General features: G+C 43.1%; 1 protein-coding gene across 5 annotated transcripts in view; it reads right to left on the bottom strand.

Annotated features, from left to right (window-relative positions):
* The window catches only part of ABCG2 (ATP binding cassette subfamily G member 2 (Junior blood group)), a 148541-nt gene that overhangs the window by 68609 nt on the left and 62756 nt on the right, over positions 1–17176 (bottom strand). Inside the window, exon 1 of one of the 5 annotated variants that reach the window (XM_032632720.1) lies at positions 4246–4266. The exons of 2 other annotated variants lie outside the window; for them this stretch is intronic. The gene's annotated coding sequence lies outside the window, so the exon portion shown is untranslated. Of the gene's footprint in view, positions 1–3532; positions 3665–3800; positions 3904–4245; positions 4267–17176 lie in introns of those variants that run through there. 2 more of the 5 variants (XM_032632723.1, XM_032632719.1) reach the window with 2 other exon arrangements.

Here is a 17176-nt window from a genome sequence, read left to right as displayed (position 1 = left end):
TGTGAACATGGAAGGAAACAGAAACAGATGGCCAGGCTAAGTTTAAAAGAAAAAAGAAAGGAAGGACTGGTGAACTTTAATAAAGTTCAACACAGTCTTTCTGTCCCAGCTATAAATGACCCTGTGAATTCTCAGCCTCCTTCTCTATAAATATGAAACTCCAATATCTCCCTGAAAGGTTTGGTGTGAGCAAAAAAATGAGAATGAATGTAAAAACTTCCTGCAGACTGCAAGCACTCACCACAGTTAACGGCCGCTTTTATTAATTCTGAGGACCTGATCATCTCTTAAGGCATTCCAAACTAATATGGGATGATGGAGGAAAAGGAGTAAAATGAAATACTTTCTTCTCCCTTTCTAAGGATCCTGTTGTCCCTCTAACTTTTCTATCCCTCTTTCCCTTCCCCCAGGGTGGGCTCAGGGTGCGGCCAGGGTAGGGCTGTGCAGGACAGGAAAAGAAGAGGCAGACCTCCTGTGCAAAGGCATCCGAGGTGTGGGTACCTCTCAGGCAGTCTTTATTACTCTTTCTTTGTGAGACACTCAGCTCAAGTGTCTTCAGAGAGAGATCAGAGGGCCTGCTGCTTTCTAGAGACTTCCATCTTTCTGCCTCTGGGTAAAAACTCAATGCCTGTGAAATGATAGAGAACTACCTAATGCTACCTGGGCCTAAGCACGAATTTCCAGCCAAACCTTGTTCTAAAGAGTAACAGGTCTGGACTCCCCTGGTGGCACAGTGGTTAAGAATCCGCCTGCCAATGCAGAGGACACGGGTTTTGAGCCCTGGTCGCCCATGCACCACAACTACTGAGCCTCCGCCCTAGACCCCTCGAGCCACAACTACTGATCCCACGTGCCTAGAGCCCGTGCTCCGCAACAAGAGGAGCCACCGCGCACCGTAGCCCCGCTCGCCGCAGCTGGAGAAAACCTGAGCGCAGAACTGAGGACCCAACGCAGCCACCAGTAAATAAAATCAAAGAAAAAAAAAAAAAAAAAAACTCTCTAAAAAAAATTAAAAAAATAAAGAGTAACAGGTCTTTTCAGTTGCAAGCCCAAAGGGACTGAGCTAGTGAGCAGCGTTTTCAACGGGGTTTCTGACCTTGCCAAGATTTCATTCCACCCTTCTTGCCGAAAACAAAACTTCTTCCTTGAAACTGGGATAAGGGCAGCACTTCTGCTTTACCCACACGCACCAACCCCAGTTTAAATGACAGAACACTACATTCAATGCTGCGATTCTCTGGATGTTTTATTTATTTCTATAAACAAGCTAACTGTGTGGCCCAAAAATTAGATGTCCACTTTCTAACAGTCTCCTAGTGAAGGAGAATACCGGCTTCCAAAAAACAAGAGGGGGCGAGGGGGCTGCGGTGAGAAAGGGGAGTGAGTGTTAATGGGTTTTTAGGGGAGAGGATGATGAAAATGTGATGACTGTACACTTTACATAGGTGTGAACTCAATGATATGTTCTCATAAATTAGATCTCATAAAACTGCTGTTGGGAAAATAACACAAAACTATGAGGCCCAATTCAGCTAGACAGTTTCTTGGTTCACATCCTGGAGTGAAGTGGGAACTGATTTTTTAAAGGATAAACTTTAGCTTCCTGTAGACCTATAATATCCTATATCCTATAGAGAGGATGGCCATTCAAGTTCTTTAATTTTCACTAAAAAATCTCAACCCTAACCTATAACCCCAATAAGCAACAGAGAACAAAACTTACCACTTGATATCAACTGCTGTCAGAAACGCTAGAGAGGGGGCTTCCCTTGTAGAGCAGCGGTTAAGAATCCGCCTGCCAAAGCAGGACGGACACGGGTTCGATCCCTGGTCCGCGAAGATCCCACATGCCGTGGAGCAGCTTAGCCCTCGAGCCACAACTACTGAAGCGCACGTGCCTAGAGCCCGTGCTCTGCAACAAGAGAAGCCACCGCAATGAGAAGCCTGTGCACCGCAGCTAGAGAAAGCCGACACGCAGCGACGGAGACCCAACGCAGCCAAAAATTAATTAATTAAATTTTTTGAAAAGCTAGAGAGGGAAATACAGAGTATCTTAAGACATGAGGTCCATCTATCCCTCTATAAAATCTAGATTTACTCCCAAATAAGCCCAAACTATCAAACTGCAGCATTTGTGACCATAGGGGCTTAGCAACCTACAAGCGTTTCTCATAATACTTACGGCAAGGACAATGACAACTACAGCAAGCAGTCCTAGAAAATGCACTATTGGCATGTACTATGGGATGGGCACCCAGACTCTCCCACCGCCATCCTTCAGTCTCCTCTGCATCCTTCTGTGACACAAGACATTTGCCTCAGAAGCAGATGCCAGGAAAATCTTCTCTAAGGATCTCATATATTTCCTGTCTTTATCCTCACTGAATTGTGTGACTGATCGGTCCCTTTTTATTTTAGCTTCCAAGACGTAACTTTAATTTACTGTCCACATCCATTCTAATGTGCTCCCCCATGGTGACTCTTCTCTTGGTGCATTTTACTTTCCATCTGTAACACTTATGCTTGCCTCAAATGTTCTTGAATGCTTAATAAAAATAATGCAGAAATTGATTTTGGCTGTTCAGTGTATTTTCATACCATTTTGATGCAACAGAATGTCTCCTATGGGAGCTCTTGCTGAATGCCCAGGGTCTGGAACAAAGATGACCATAGTAACATTTGTTACTATGAATCTTTTTTTTTTTTCCTGAAAGTGTAATGAGCTTTTATATTTCTACTATTGGGCAAGAAAATAAAATGAGGCAACATTACAGGTATTTTTTTACCTGTTGGCTAGATTTACAATCTAATTTTTTGGTCATATGTTTCTCTGTATTGTTCTAACTTCTCCAGTATTATTTTTAATAAGTATTGAAATAAGCTGGCTAATTTTTTGAAGTTAATCATTAAAAGTCAACTACCCACAGAAAAATTACAAAAGGCAGCTCAATATAACTCTTTGGCAAACCATCCAAAGTTGTGGACACATTTTATGTCCTGGGGAGAAAAAGACATAGAATATATTGGCTAATCCCTTTAAAAGCACCAATATTAACACATTTCTCTCCTATTTCCATACTCAATAAGTTTTAATCCACCCAGTGTCAACTCTAGCTTCATACCTTCGGGGAAAGGCAAGAGTTTTTACCAACCGGCTAACACACACTACCAGACATGGAATCGGTTGCACCAAGACACTGTTTTCTGGTTTTAAAAAAAAAAAAGAGTCTATATTTTCAGTCTGTTTCATACTTACTTTCAAATGAAACTGGCTGGGAGGGACTAATTAAAACCTAGTCATCTCAGTTGTACAGTTTTCTATTCTCTACCAACTGTATACACGCAACAGCCACGGACCTTTCATGGCACACACATCCCAAACGGCTTTCACAGTTTACTCGCTCAGTTAAACAGTGGTTCAGTTTAATTTAACCAAGGGCTTCAGTCTGCGGTGCCGTGATGCTCAGAGGCAGAGCACTAACACTCGTTTACATAAACGCTAAGCTGAGTCAGCTGGACCTTCCAAACATACCCGACCGAAGCAGCTCCCACTCAACAAGGAGAGCAAGCGCCCGCACTACGCGCCCGTTTCCAGGCGGCCTCCTTCCAGCGTCCGCCCAGTCTGGCTCCCTCTTGCGCCTGGCGCGCGCGCTCGGGACCCGGCGCGTAGCGGCACAGGACCCAGGACCCAGGAGCCAGGCCGCGCCCGCCCGAGGGGCGACGTTCTCCCACCGACGCCCACTCCCCGGCGGGCAGCCCAGCCGCCGCGCCCGCGCGCTCCCCGCGAGCCCCGCACTCACCGGCGCCGCGGGCCGGCCTGGGAAGGCGCTGGCCCCGGATGACTGTCACTGTCGAGGGGAAGCGGGCGGCGAGCGGAAAGAGCGCAGGGCGGGGCCCCTCTCTCGCACCCCAGCTCCCTCGGGGTCGGTGCCCGAAGGCCGGCGGGAGGCGTGGCGCCGCCTGCCTAGCCGCTGATAAGGGCCCAGTGCTCAGGTGGAACGCGGGCGAGGGCTGTGTGAGCGCATCCAGCCTGGCGCTGGACCACACCGTCACCTGCCCGCGGGGACCGGCTGACGGAGATGACTATCCCGGAGCCCGCAGGGACAAAGCCACAGCTCCTGTCCTCTGGGGCTCGCACGAAACGGACTGGGGCGATTGGCCCTGGAAGCCCCAGGACGCTACCAGGGCCCATCAATACCTGGCCTGCCCTGGAAGCCCCAGGACGCTACCCGGGCCGATCAATACCTGGTCTGACCCGGATGGATTTGGCCACTGCCGGTGTCCCACGCTCCTAAGCACCAGGGGAAGCGGACACCGAGTTTTGTTTCTTGGATTTTTTTTTTTTTTTTTTTTTTCTGTCTCACACGTTGTCCACCCCCAGAGCAAGTAGGCGGTCTCTAATGAATGAGCTTCTGAGAAATCAGGTGCGCGCGCCCCAGGGCCAATAAAATCAGGAACTGAATCTAGGGGTGGAGGAGACAAAACTTGCTGAATGAAAATAGTACTATGAACAGTTTAAATGTGCCCCTCACACTCCTGTCATAAATACCAGTACTTCTGTTCAATACACTGATGGTGTAGAAACGCTGGAAAGTGTGCGGATTCGGGGAGAGAGTTCCTAACCTCATCCCAATACGTTCTTAAGCTGATCACTGCCATCCAATTGTTTGAGAAATTCAGATTAAAGCCAGCATTTCATAAATGTATGGCATTATAAAGAGTCATTTTAACTTATAAATTAGCATTTTACTTCGGGCTACTTATTTTCAAATGCCCTGTCTTCTCATTTTGTGTTTGGGTATTTTAGGTAACAATATTAGGGAGGGGGGAACCTGAAGATGATGGTCCTAATTTTACATATGAGTCATCTGGTCCAAAGGAGGCCATTTTACACAAGGTCAAAAGTTAGGCTAAATGGGTGAGTCAGTTTCTCAGACCATTGCCCTCTGTTCTCCCTGCTCTCCACCTCACAACCTCTCTGAATAGAGTAACTGCCCAGTATTCATAGAGCCTGGTTATTCTTTTTTTTTTTTTTCCTCCCTGCCGCACTGTGCGGCATGCGGGATGCAACCCCTAATCCCTGCAGTGGGACTGCAGAGTCTGGACCATCAGGGAAGTCCCTGAATGTGTTCCTAATCTGGCACTTTTTCTTTTCCATTTAACTAAATTTTTTCTCTCTTATTACGTATCAAGTAAGAAAATGAAAATCCCCTGTAACCCATCAGCCACATACCATCTGCTTTTAGTCTTTTTCTCTGCATACATTTTTTTTTGAAAAAACAAAATTGGGTTTATATACAAAGTACAGGGATGAACGTCATCATCTCTGGAGTCAGATAGCCTGTGTCTGAATCCTGGCTTTCCCAAACCCTGGAGACTTGAACTAGTTACTTAGTCTTGAAATGGTTATTGGTAATCAGGGGAAAGGATCTCTCAGGGTAGTTACAAAGATTAAATGGGACAATGTGTGCAAAGTCATTAGATAGCACTCAATAGCAGTAGCTGTTATTATTTTGTCAAACTGTTATATTGCAAACATGGTTCCCTGCGGGCACGTGGTATTCAGTTCTCTTGTTACGTACCATAATTAATTTAACCAATCTTCCTATTATTCACAAAACATCTCTGCAGCTGTGTCATGGCACACTCAGGTAAATTCGAGACAGGGAATTGCTGAGGCAAAAGCTATGCTCATTTGAAAAATTTTAAGACATACAGCTAAATTTCCCACAAAAAGTTTGTGCCAAATTCAGTCTCCTAACAATTTAAAGATTGCTTGTTGCCCTAAATTCTCACAAATACTAGACAGAATAATAATTTTTTTAATTTGATAGGTAACAAATGGCATATCAGTGTTTTAATTTATATTACGTTGACTTAGAATAAGCTTTTTTAATGTTTAGTGATCGTTTGTGGTTTGTTTGTAAATTTTCAATGTAAAGTTTCCCCCCATTTCTTTCTTTCTTTTTTCTTTTTTTTTAAATTTATTTATTTATTTATTTTTTGGCTGTGTTGGGTCTTCGTTTCTGTGCGAGGGCTTTCACTAGTTGCAGCGAGCGGGGGCCACTCTTCATTGCAATGCGTAGGCCTTTCTTGTTGCGGAGCACAGGCTCCAGACACGCAGGCTCAGTGGTTGTGGCTCACGGGCCCAGTTGCTCCGTGGCATGTGGGATCTTCCCAGACCAGGGCTCAAACCCGTGTCCCCTGCATTGACAGGCAAATTCTCAACCACTGCGCCACCAGGGAAGCCCCCCATTTCTTTCTATTAATTTCTTAGATGGCATAATAATAAACAGAAAGAGCCTGGATCTCTGATATCACTGACCTGCTGGACCATCTCCAAGCTGGTTGAAGTCACTGTCACGTTTTATGTGCCTTGCAGTCAAGCCACAGAATTATCAAAGTTAGGATTTCTTTACAGTCCCAACTGGAAAGCTTTGGGGCCGTCTGGCGTCCACACCCTTGACGCACACATTGGAGATCTTAAATGGGCGCCGGAAGGCCTGAGGTGTCACCATGTGTTTTTGTAGGTAGTGCACATGGACATAACTAGATGATTCAAGAAAGATGCCTTCAGGTAAAGGGAGCCGATAGTCTCATTCATGAAGTCATTTGAGTCTCCCTTTTGAAAACTCCAAAAATAACTGGGAGACTTGTCGGGGAGAGGGGAAGCATAGTACTTTCCAATCGTCACACCAGTGAGGGGTGTTTGCTTGTATGGTTCTAACAGGGGTATCACTGCTTGACGGAATGTCAGCAACAGACCGTTACAAATTTGTTTAACGTTGATAAAGGATATGATTTATATGTTATATAGCATGGCAACCAAAGCAAAATCAAAAAGTCTTCTCATTAAAGGAACAAACTTCCTGGGCCTAGAACTCCATCAATCAGGCACTCTACTACCAAAGCTCTTATATGGACCTATGAGAAGCTCTCTTCATCCTTCTCATAGGATTCTTAATATCCTCCAAAGCTCTCCGAGCCACCCTGAGCTCTCAGTCTATCTGCTTGCCTGGCCACCAAGTGCAAGGAGCTGGTAAGGAACCAGTCCATTCCTCAGTGCTTACTCCAAGTGGTGAACTCAGGGTCAATTCCCCCTTAGCAAGTTCAGGTTTCAGGCAGGGCTTATTATGGGCCTGGGGGCATTTGGGCTACGTATATAATGTTTGTACTGGATCCCAGTATATTTATTTTCATTACTACTTAAGTTGAAGCAAATAAAAAAACGGTGCAAGAGGCCGTATGCACCATGACCCCCCATGGCTCTGCTTACAGCTACCAGGGGCCTTTGATTCACTCCGTGAGAGACTGTTCAGTCTGTAGTTGCTTGAGCACTGACGAGTAAGGGATAAAACAGGAACAGGGTATAGACAACTCTTCCCAAAGGTCTCACTATAAAAGGAAGGTGAGAGAAAGGAGTATACCTAAAGACTATCTTGGGGTTCAGAGAAAATATTTATTGTTTGGTTTAAATTACAGGCCAGAATATGTGTCCATGCCAAGAGGACAAGCCATAAAGAAGAAAAGGTGGTTAACTGCTATAATCAGGTACCTTAGAAAGCAGAGTGGAATTAGAATTCAGACGAATTAGTGTTAGAAAAGCCAAAAATATATATCTTTTTTTTTTTTTTTTTTTTTTTTTTGCGGTACGTGGGCCTCTCACTGCTGTGGCCTCTCCCGTTGCGGAGCACAGGCTCCAGACGCGCAGGCTCAGCGGCCATGGCTTACGGGCCCAGCTGCTCCGCGGCATGTGGGATCTTCCCGGACTGGGGCACGAACCCGTCTCCCCTGCATCGGCAGGCGGACTCTCAACCACTGCGCCACCAGGGAAGCCCTATATCTTTTTTAAATTGTGGCAAAGGGGAAGGGAGTCAGGGGGCGTCCTCATAATAAATGTTTTAAGAAGGGAAAAGAGAGAAGATTGAAAGAAATGTATGGCCTACAACTCCACCTTCTTTCTGAAGTTGGGGGATCTGCTGAGAGTATGGGCGCGAATGAGAAGATCAGGGATCTGAAAAAATGATGAATACTGGAGTAGGCCTGTATTCATTTCCTGTGGCGGCAGTAACAAACTACCACAAAACTGGTGGCTTTAAAGCAACGAAAACGTATTACCTGGCACTTCTGTAGATCAGAAGTCCAACATGGGCTTCACTGGGCTAAAACCAAAGCTGCTAGCAGTTCTGGGTTCCTTTCTGGAAACTCTTCCAGGTTTCAGAGGCTTCCTGAGTTCCTGGGCTATGGCCCCCTCCTCCAGCCAACAACACAGCATCTCTCAGACCCTGCTTCTGTCATCACATCTCTTTCTCTGACTCTCATCTTCTACCTCCCCGTTCTACCTTTAAGGACCCTTATAATGACATTAGACCGACCAGATAAACCAGGGTAATCTCCTTATTTTAAAGTCATCTGATTCGGTAACTTAGCACATTCACATTCTGGGTATTAGGACATGGACATCTTTGGCAGGTCATTATTCTCCTTACCACACGGCCCTAAGGAAACCAAGAAGATACACATGTAGGGACCCACAGAGCTCCTATGAGGACTATTTAAACTGAAGCCATATGAGATACAGCTGTTGCAGAAAGAAGCTTTTTTTTTTGTTTGTTTTTTGAAGCTTCCCTTATCTGACTAAAAGCAGGGCCTTCAGAGAGTGAAGCTGCTATAAATCCTCTCAGAGGGGCTTCAGTGTCTGGCAGAAGACCAACCACGCACACCTGGATAAGAAATTGCATAAACCAACATCACAAACTGTCCTACTTCTCTCTTTCCCTAAAAGCCCACTTGTCTTTCCTAAAAGTCCTTTGTTTTCCCATAGAATCCCTTTCTCTCCACCCTCCTTTCCCCTGGTAAGCTGGTCTGTAAGCCCCAGAACCTGATCTTTTCTCCTTTAATCGGTTTGTGGTCAATTAACTTTCATTCCTCCCCCAGCCCCACTAGACCTATTGGCAGAGGAAAAGTTTTTCTTCCAAGGGACCCAGAGAGAGACTACAGAGCAACACCAAGGACCCCTAAGACTGGACTCTATAAAAGTGGTGCTATCAAAGCCACAAATGGGCATGGCTTTCCCAATCACAAAGAAGTAAAGATAGAGCGGGTTAGAAGGTTGAATTAATTCAAGGATGTGTTTTTGCTGGGTGGGTAAGGCAACAGAAAAATGGAGCATGGGTTTGAGCGGGTGAAGTGGTTCATCATGGGAAAGTGAATCCAGGAGGAGACAGGTAGAAAGGGAGCCTATAGCGGGGTCACTTGCAGGCTGAAGAGCTGAAACTGAACGGTGAAGTCACTGAATAGGAAGCTGGCATATAATACTGGCACTCCAGGATTTGACAAGGTCCCATGGTTTCAACGTGACAGTAAAATTCTGGAAATGGAAGGAAGGTATATTTATCTTCTAGTGCTGAGAACCTGCCATCAGTTTAGCATCTTAAAACAATACTCATTAATTATTTCAAAATTCTGGAGGTCAGGAATCTAGGTGGGCTAGGCTTGGCTCTGCTTAGGGTATCATGGGGCCAAATCGAAGCATGAGCCACCGGGCTCTTATCTGAAGAATCTACTTCCAAGGACAGGCTGTTGGCAGAATCCAACTCCTTGCAGTTTTAGGACTGAGGTCCTCGTTTCCTTGCTATCAGTCAACCAGCTGCTTCAGGCTGCCCACATTCCTTCTCATGTGACTCCCCTCCAACTTCAAAGCAGGCTCTCAAACTTCTAATCTCTTGGATTTCGCCTTCCTCCTTTTGAAGGGCTTGTGTGATTACATCAGGCCCATCTAGATAATCTCACTATAATCTAGATATTTTGGGGTGAACTCATTTGGACTTCAATCACAACTTCACATTTACTCAGAGCAGTACCCAGATTAATGTTTGGTTACATACCAGTGGAATCTTGGACCCTGGGGGAGAAGGGGATCTTTAGAATTCTGCCTACACTGAAGATTAAGTTGAGAAGATCAAATAGCACAGAAGCTAGGGTGATGGGTTGGTCATCTAAATAAACACAGACTCTGCCAAAGTAGTGACATCTTGGAAAGAAGAGAAATACCAAAACCGGTTGTCAATGTTTTTATAGGTACGGAGAAGAGAAGAGAAGAGAAGAGAAAAGAGAAGAGAAGGTGGCATTAATACAGAGAGAGACAACATAAGTTGGGGCGGGGGGCGGGCAGCAGGGGATGGTGGAGGTGTTGAGGCCAGATGTGCAGCTGGACCACCTTGATTCATATAATTTTCTTTATATAGCAGACAAGAGACCAAATAACTCATTTGTTTGTAAAGTTCACAGAGGTAGTCAAGCCCTAAAAAAATGAGCATAGCAGAGGAAAAAATGTATATAATTAGGTAGGTACAGATAATTAACCTGCAGAGTTACAAAGTGGGACAGAGGTTGTAACATTTGTCCCTGCAAAACAGACTGAAAGTTTAGATGTTGAGAGTCCACCAAAGTAAATTTCACATGTCTATAAAGTCTTTAGTTGAAGTAAACTTTTTAATGGAAGTATAACACACATATAGGAAAAGTACAGAAAATCTAAGTAAACAGCTTGACGTGTATTTACAAAGTAAACACACTTGTATATCTGTTACTCAGATCAAATATATATATATACACATACATATTTGTGTATGTTATATGTCAATTATATTTCAATAAAAATAAGCAAACAAGCCAAAAAAAGAAACCAAAATAGACAAAATTCATGTACAGTGATAAAAGTAAGATGAGTAGTTACCTTTGAAAGGGGCAATGACCAGGGTGGATCATAAGGGAGACTCCTGAGATACTGATAATAAACAAACAAACAAAAATATATATATGGGGGTCTGGGTGGCAGATATACAGGTATGTTCACTTTGTAAATATACATCAAATTGTTTACTTAGATTTTCTTTACTTTTTCTGTATTATGTTATACTGCAATTTAAAAGTTTACTTAAACATAGGACTTTATGGATATGTGTTATGTGTAAAAAAAAGATGGGGAGATGCTAGATTAAAACAAGTTGATTAAGTAGGTTTCATCATTGCAGAACATGCATACAACATTTGTTCATGGAAACTCTCCAACAAAGAGCAGTTCAAAGGCTCCATTCTCGGTAACGTACTAATAGAAATGGGAGAGTATCTTCTGGGGCCAAATTATGGAAGGCTTGAATGCCAAACCAAGGACTGTAGACTTACCTTGAGAGTGAGAAAACACTGAAAGTTTAGTGTAGAGGGATGCCATTGTCAAAGTGGTGTTTTAGGAAGATTAATCTGTTCATGTATAGAATGGTTGGGGGAATGTGGGAAGGCAGTGATCAGTCTGGAAATGAAAAAAATACTGAACTAGAGCAATGGTGGAAAAAATTTGTGAGGAAAGAGACACAAAAGAAACATCATAAAGTAAGAATTTACAGTTCCTGGTAATGGATAAAACATTGAAAGTGAGAGACTAAAGAAGCCGGAGCTGACTTTAAGATCTCAAACCTGAGAAGCTGAATACCTTGTGGATCGTTAATGGGAATTACTAAGATCGAAAGCGTGTCTTCCACCTAAGTGTATTTCCTCAGTGTTGCCTTTCTCAGGGCCTTGAACAGACACATACTTGATATTTATTGACTGAAAAATAAAAGTGAGTTTATCTTACGTAATGCAGGGGTTTATCTACCCTTACCTGAATGTTGTAAAAATGGAAGAGGGTTTCGTTGAGACTGACCTTTATCATTTGATACATTACTGACTGCTATAAACATTTTATTGCCTGTAGAGATAAGAGTTCATTCGTGGGAGCCTGGGAGCAACTGAAGTTAAAGTGTAATGAGCATTAAATGACACACGATTCATTATATAATGCCTTAGACTTTTTTCACTGCTGGCTGTCATGCCATCTATTATAATAGTTAATATCAACAGAGCCAAAACCTTACAGCCTCACCCGGAACGACGTCTTAGTCTTCTCTATGTCATCACCCATATTAGACCAAGAAACATACATTCATCCTTCTCTGCGTAACAAAGCCAACAAGCCAATCTAGATGTACCCAAGGTTCATGTCACCGCTACGATTTTTGCTATTTGACCCTTGGGTGCCTCACTTTCTTACCTCAAATTAAGGGTGATAATACCTATGTCACTGGGTTGAATAAAAATAAAAATAAAATAATGTATATTTGGAAAACATAAGGTAACCTCGCTTTTTACCCAGTACCAATAATAACAGCTAATGTTTACTGAGTACTTGCTGCTTGCCAGACAGTGTTCTAAGTGCCTTTAGGTTTGGTGCAGTTGTTTTTTAAACCTCATCTCGTCTTCACCACGATGTCCTTAGCGGGTTCTACTAAAATCTCTGTCTTGCAGATGATGAAACTGAAGCACAGTGAGGTTACACAACTTGCCCTAGGTCCGACAGTACATGACTTATGCTCATTATTGCAGATATAAGAAATAAGGACACTATTATTTCCCGTGAAAACTGCTCAAAAATTTCTTTGAAGAGAGAATGTAGAATAAATTCATTTACCCTTCAAAATCCCCTCAGTCAGAATGGATCAAAGTAAAAGAAGAAAAACAACAACGTCCAGTCGGTGGCAAAACCAAGACGAGTATCTCCATGAAAGGAACCCAGAATGTTAATTACCAAGCTTGTGGGTTGAAGGCCTTGAGTCTAGAAGCAGGTAATGGTGGTAAGGAGTTTGGCTGAATAAAGGGAACTCCAAGGACACAAAGCAGGGGACTGGAGCCAGGCTCTCTGCTTGAAGCCTAGACCAGTGATGGGTCTGCCCACTTATAAAAGGGTGGAGGTTCGTGGGACAAAGCACCGCCCAACTCTGCCTGGGGCTGTGTGCTGTGGATGGGAATGCTAAGACAGAGACAAAGCACCTGCGGGGTGAAGCTCCCAAAGCCCATCGTGCCTCCCCGTGCCTCCCTAAAGGGGGGCAGTGGACACCGAGAACCCCTGGAGTAGACCTCTGACTGTGAAGTGCCTGGTCTCCCCTGTTGCCTCTGGGAAGGTCTCTAACACGGCTCGTAACCTGGGACGCCTCCACGGCCCTCTGCTCAGTGACACAGCTTCCCCAATCAGATTGTTTCTCAACAAAAATGCGAGATTCGGGCTTCCCTGGTGGCGCAGTGGTTGAGATAACGCCTGCCGATGCAGGAGACACGGGTTCGCGCCCCGGTCCGGGAGGATCCCACATGCCGCGGAGCGGCTGGGCCCGTGAGCCATGGCCACTGGGCCTGTGCGTCCGGAGCCTGTGCTCCGCAACGGGAGAGGCCACAACAGTGAGAGGCCCGCGTACCGCAAAAAAAAGAAAAAAAAAAAAAGTGAGATTCAAGCTACAATCCTAGCCTTGCCCCACCTCAGTAATTTGTAAGACTGATAATGAAAAAAATTATGTTGATCCTTAAAAAAAAAAAAAGTGCTTTTAAGTTCTGGCTAGGGATGTAGCCAGTGGGCTGCTCCATTTGTAGGAAACAGGAAGACACAGATGCAGTCTGTTGGGCCTTCTTCCTGCTCCTCTGCGGCTCTTAATCCCCCTTACGATGTCCACATCTTACCTCCCTGTGGCTATACTTTGGATAATTTCCTCAGATATATCTTCCTGGTCACTAATACTCTATACAGTTAAATATTTATTTATTTATTTTATTTTTGGCTGCGTTGGTTTTTCGTTTCTGTGCGAGGGCTTTCTCTAGTTGCGGCGAGCGGGGGCCACTCTTCATCGCGGTGTGTGGGGCCTCTCACTATCGCGTATACATTTCTATTAATCTTTCGTTTAACTTTCTATCCATTTGAATTCTTAATTTTAGTAAGTTTCTTTTTTTTTAATTTCTAAAAGTAATATTTTGTTCTTCTTCAAATTGGCCTAATTATTAGTCTCCTATTCTCTCGCTCATGTTTTCAATGCCCTTTTTAAATCTGAAAACATTTCAAGCAGACTTATTTTTAAATTTTAATTCTGATAATTAATTATAAAAGCTGACCTCTCTGTGGTTCTAGTTCTGTTATCTGTGGCTTGCTGGATTTCTGTTTTATAATATTTTATTGTGAGTTTTTTGTTAACTGTCTCTAGGAAATTCCTTGAGGCCTGGTTGAGGGTATGCTCATCTGGGAAAGTCTGTTTTTGCTTCTCTTAGACACCTGGGGATATTACCTACCCTGATATTCTTTAAATTATAGGCTTGTGTTTTGGGATCATACAAAGAAGGTGGACTGGGTCCCAAACTACCTGAGGTCTGGCCAGTGGCTACAAGTTCTCAAAGGACGTGCTTTTTTTTTTTTTTTTTTAACTTTCATTCATAGCCCAGCCCAAGATAGAAATGTGTTCTTGTGGTTCACCTTTGCAGGGTGGGTTTCCATTTTAGTTCGCCCTTTCTGAGGGTGCACCTCTCCTGGGCCCAGGCATTATGCTTCTATTTTATGTGAATTCAGGCTTTGTCCCTGTCCCCTCTGAGCAATGCAGTTCAGAGTCTCAATAAAAACGACTGTAGGCCTCAGGGTATCCAAGGCTCTAAAATTTAGTTTACTCCATTCTGATCTTAGTGGACTCATCTAATCATTTAAGAGTGGTTTTAAAATTTTACCAAGCATTTTTAGATATCATGTAGCTGGGTAGTTTCAGGGTCTCTAACTGCAATATCACTGAAAATAGAAGTCCTCAAATGTATCTGTCATCTTCTTCACTTTTTCTTCCTACTATGGAAATTTCCAAGCATTTCACAAGTAGAGAGAACAGTATGATGAACGCCTATGTGCTGATCTCAGCTAGTAGCCTGTCTTTGTTTCATTGATACTTCTCTTTTCTCCCTCTCCCACAGATTATTTTGAGACAAATTTCAGAGGCCAAATAATTTTATTCATAAATATTTTCATATGTATTTCATACATATTTTCATATGTCCAAAGATATGGACTCTATCTTAGTAATTTTCATATTTATCTCATATATCATCTTTCACCAACTCTTTTTTTTTTAATATTTATTTATTTGGCTGCACTGAGTCTTAGTTGCGGCACGTGGGATCTTTGTTGCAGAGCGCCGGCTCCTCTCTAGTTGTGGTGTGAGGGCTCAGTAGTTGTGGCGCACAGGCTTAGCTTTCCCACGGCATGTGGGATCTTAGTTCCCCGACCAGGGATCAAACCCGCGTCTCTGCATTGGAAGGCAGATTCTTAACCACTGGACCACCAGGGAAGTCCCTCACCAACTCTTTTAATTTAAGCTATTTACTTCCTTTTTATAGGCAGATTATAAATATAATAATTAAATCAAAGAGTAGCCTACAATGTTTAAAGTAAATTTAATTTTAAATGTCACACTTTCCCTAATAATGAAATGTACTTATCTTATGCCTAATTTCCTTGGAGTCATAGCATTTCTCCATGTGCCTTATCCACCATGCCAAGTGATGACAAATATCCTTGACCATTAAAGAAGTCAGAGCAGAGAGCATCCATGAACTCTAGATGGAAAAAAAAACCAACTAACAACAAGACCCAGCTAATTAACAGAGAGATAAAAATAAAGAACTCTGGAAAAAAATAAGTAAAAAGATTGGTAATATGCATTAAAATACATTTATATAGAAAATAATACTTCTCACCATGGAAATTATGTTTATACACATAATGTAACTATTATAAACATAAAAACTTACAAATCTTAAAAGCTAAGGGGGAGGTGAAAGGAGGTGGAAAGAAACATGAGTCATTCTCATCTTTCAAAGCAGGAAACCAACTGATACCTTTTTTTGGCTGCACTGGGTCTTCGTTGCTGTGTGCAGGCTTTCTCTAGTTGCGGCGAGCACGGGCTACTCTTCTTGTTGCGGTGTGTGGGCTTCTCACTGCGGTGGCTTCTCTTGTTGAGGAGCACAGGCTCTAGGCGCGCGGGCTTCAGTAGTTGTAGCACGTGGGCTCAGTAGCTGCGGCATGTGGGCCCTAGAGCACATGGGCTTCAGTAGTTGTGGTGTGCCAGTGCTAGGGTGCGCGGGCCTCAGTAGTTGTGGTGCACAGGCCTAGTTACTCCGCGGCATGTGGGATCTTCCCGGACCAGAGATCAAACCTGTGTCCCCTGCATTGGCAGGTGGATTCCATTCCGTTCATTTGTATCTTTTTTTTTTTTTTTTTTGGATTCTGCATATAAGCAATACCATATGATACTTGCTTTTCTCTTTCTCTGTCTGGCTTACTTCACTTAATATGATAATCTCCAGGTTCATCCATGTTGCTGCAAATGTCTGCCCATTTTTTTAATCAGGTTGTTTGTTTTTTTTGTTTTTTTTGTTGTTGAACTGTCTAAGCTTTTGTTTTTGTTTTTGTTTGGCTTTGTTTGTGTGGCATGCAGATCCCAGTTCCCTGACCAGTGATCGAACCCTCACCCCTTGCAGTGGAAGCGCAGAGTACTAACCAGGGAAGTCCCTCTTTGTATATTTTGGAGATTAACCCCTTACCAGATATATTGTTTGCAAGTATCTTCTCCTGTTCAGTAGGCTACCTTTTCATTTTGTTGAGTTTCTTTTGCTGTGCAAAAGCTTTTTAGTTTGATGTGGTCCTATTTGTTTATTTTTGCTTTTGTTTCCCTTGCTTGAGGAGACAGATCCAAAAAACTATTGCTAAGACTGATGTCAAAAAGCATACCCCCTGTTTTCTTCCAGGAGTTGTATAGTTTCAGGTCTTATATTGAAGTCTTTAATCCATTTTGAGTTTATTTTTCTACACAGTGTGAGAAAGTAGTCTAGTTTAATTCTTTTGCATGTAGCTGTCCAGTTTTCCCAACACCATTTACTGAAGAGGCTGTCTTTTCCCCATTGTATATTCTTGCCTCCTTTGTCATAGACTAATTCACCATATTTATTTATGGATTTATTTTGGGGCTCTCTATTCTGTTCCACTGATCTATGTGTCTGTTTTTGTGCCAGTACCATACTGTTTTGATTACTGTAGCTTTGTAGTATACTTTGAAATCAGGACCCAACACCATTTCTTGAAAAAGACTGTCCTTTTCCCATTGAGTGATCTTGGTACCTTTGTTGAAAATCAAACGACCATACAAGTGTTTATTCTTGGGCTCTCTAGTCTATTCTATTAGTCTATATGTCTCTTCTTATGCCAGTACTGCAATGTTTTGTTTTTTTAACTATGTTATAAATTATTTTATTTGATCCTTTTAGACATTAAGACAATAATAATATA

Source organism: Phocoena sinus, chromosome 5, assembly GCF_008692025.1.
Source record: "Phocoena sinus isolate mPhoSin1 chromosome 5, mPhoSin1.pri, whole genome shotgun sequence".
NCBI classification, from domain to species: domain Eukaryota; kingdom Metazoa; phylum Chordata; class Mammalia; order Artiodactyla; family Phocoenidae; genus Phocoena; species Phocoena sinus.
This window is presented reverse-complemented; position numbering and strand designations above follow the sequence as displayed.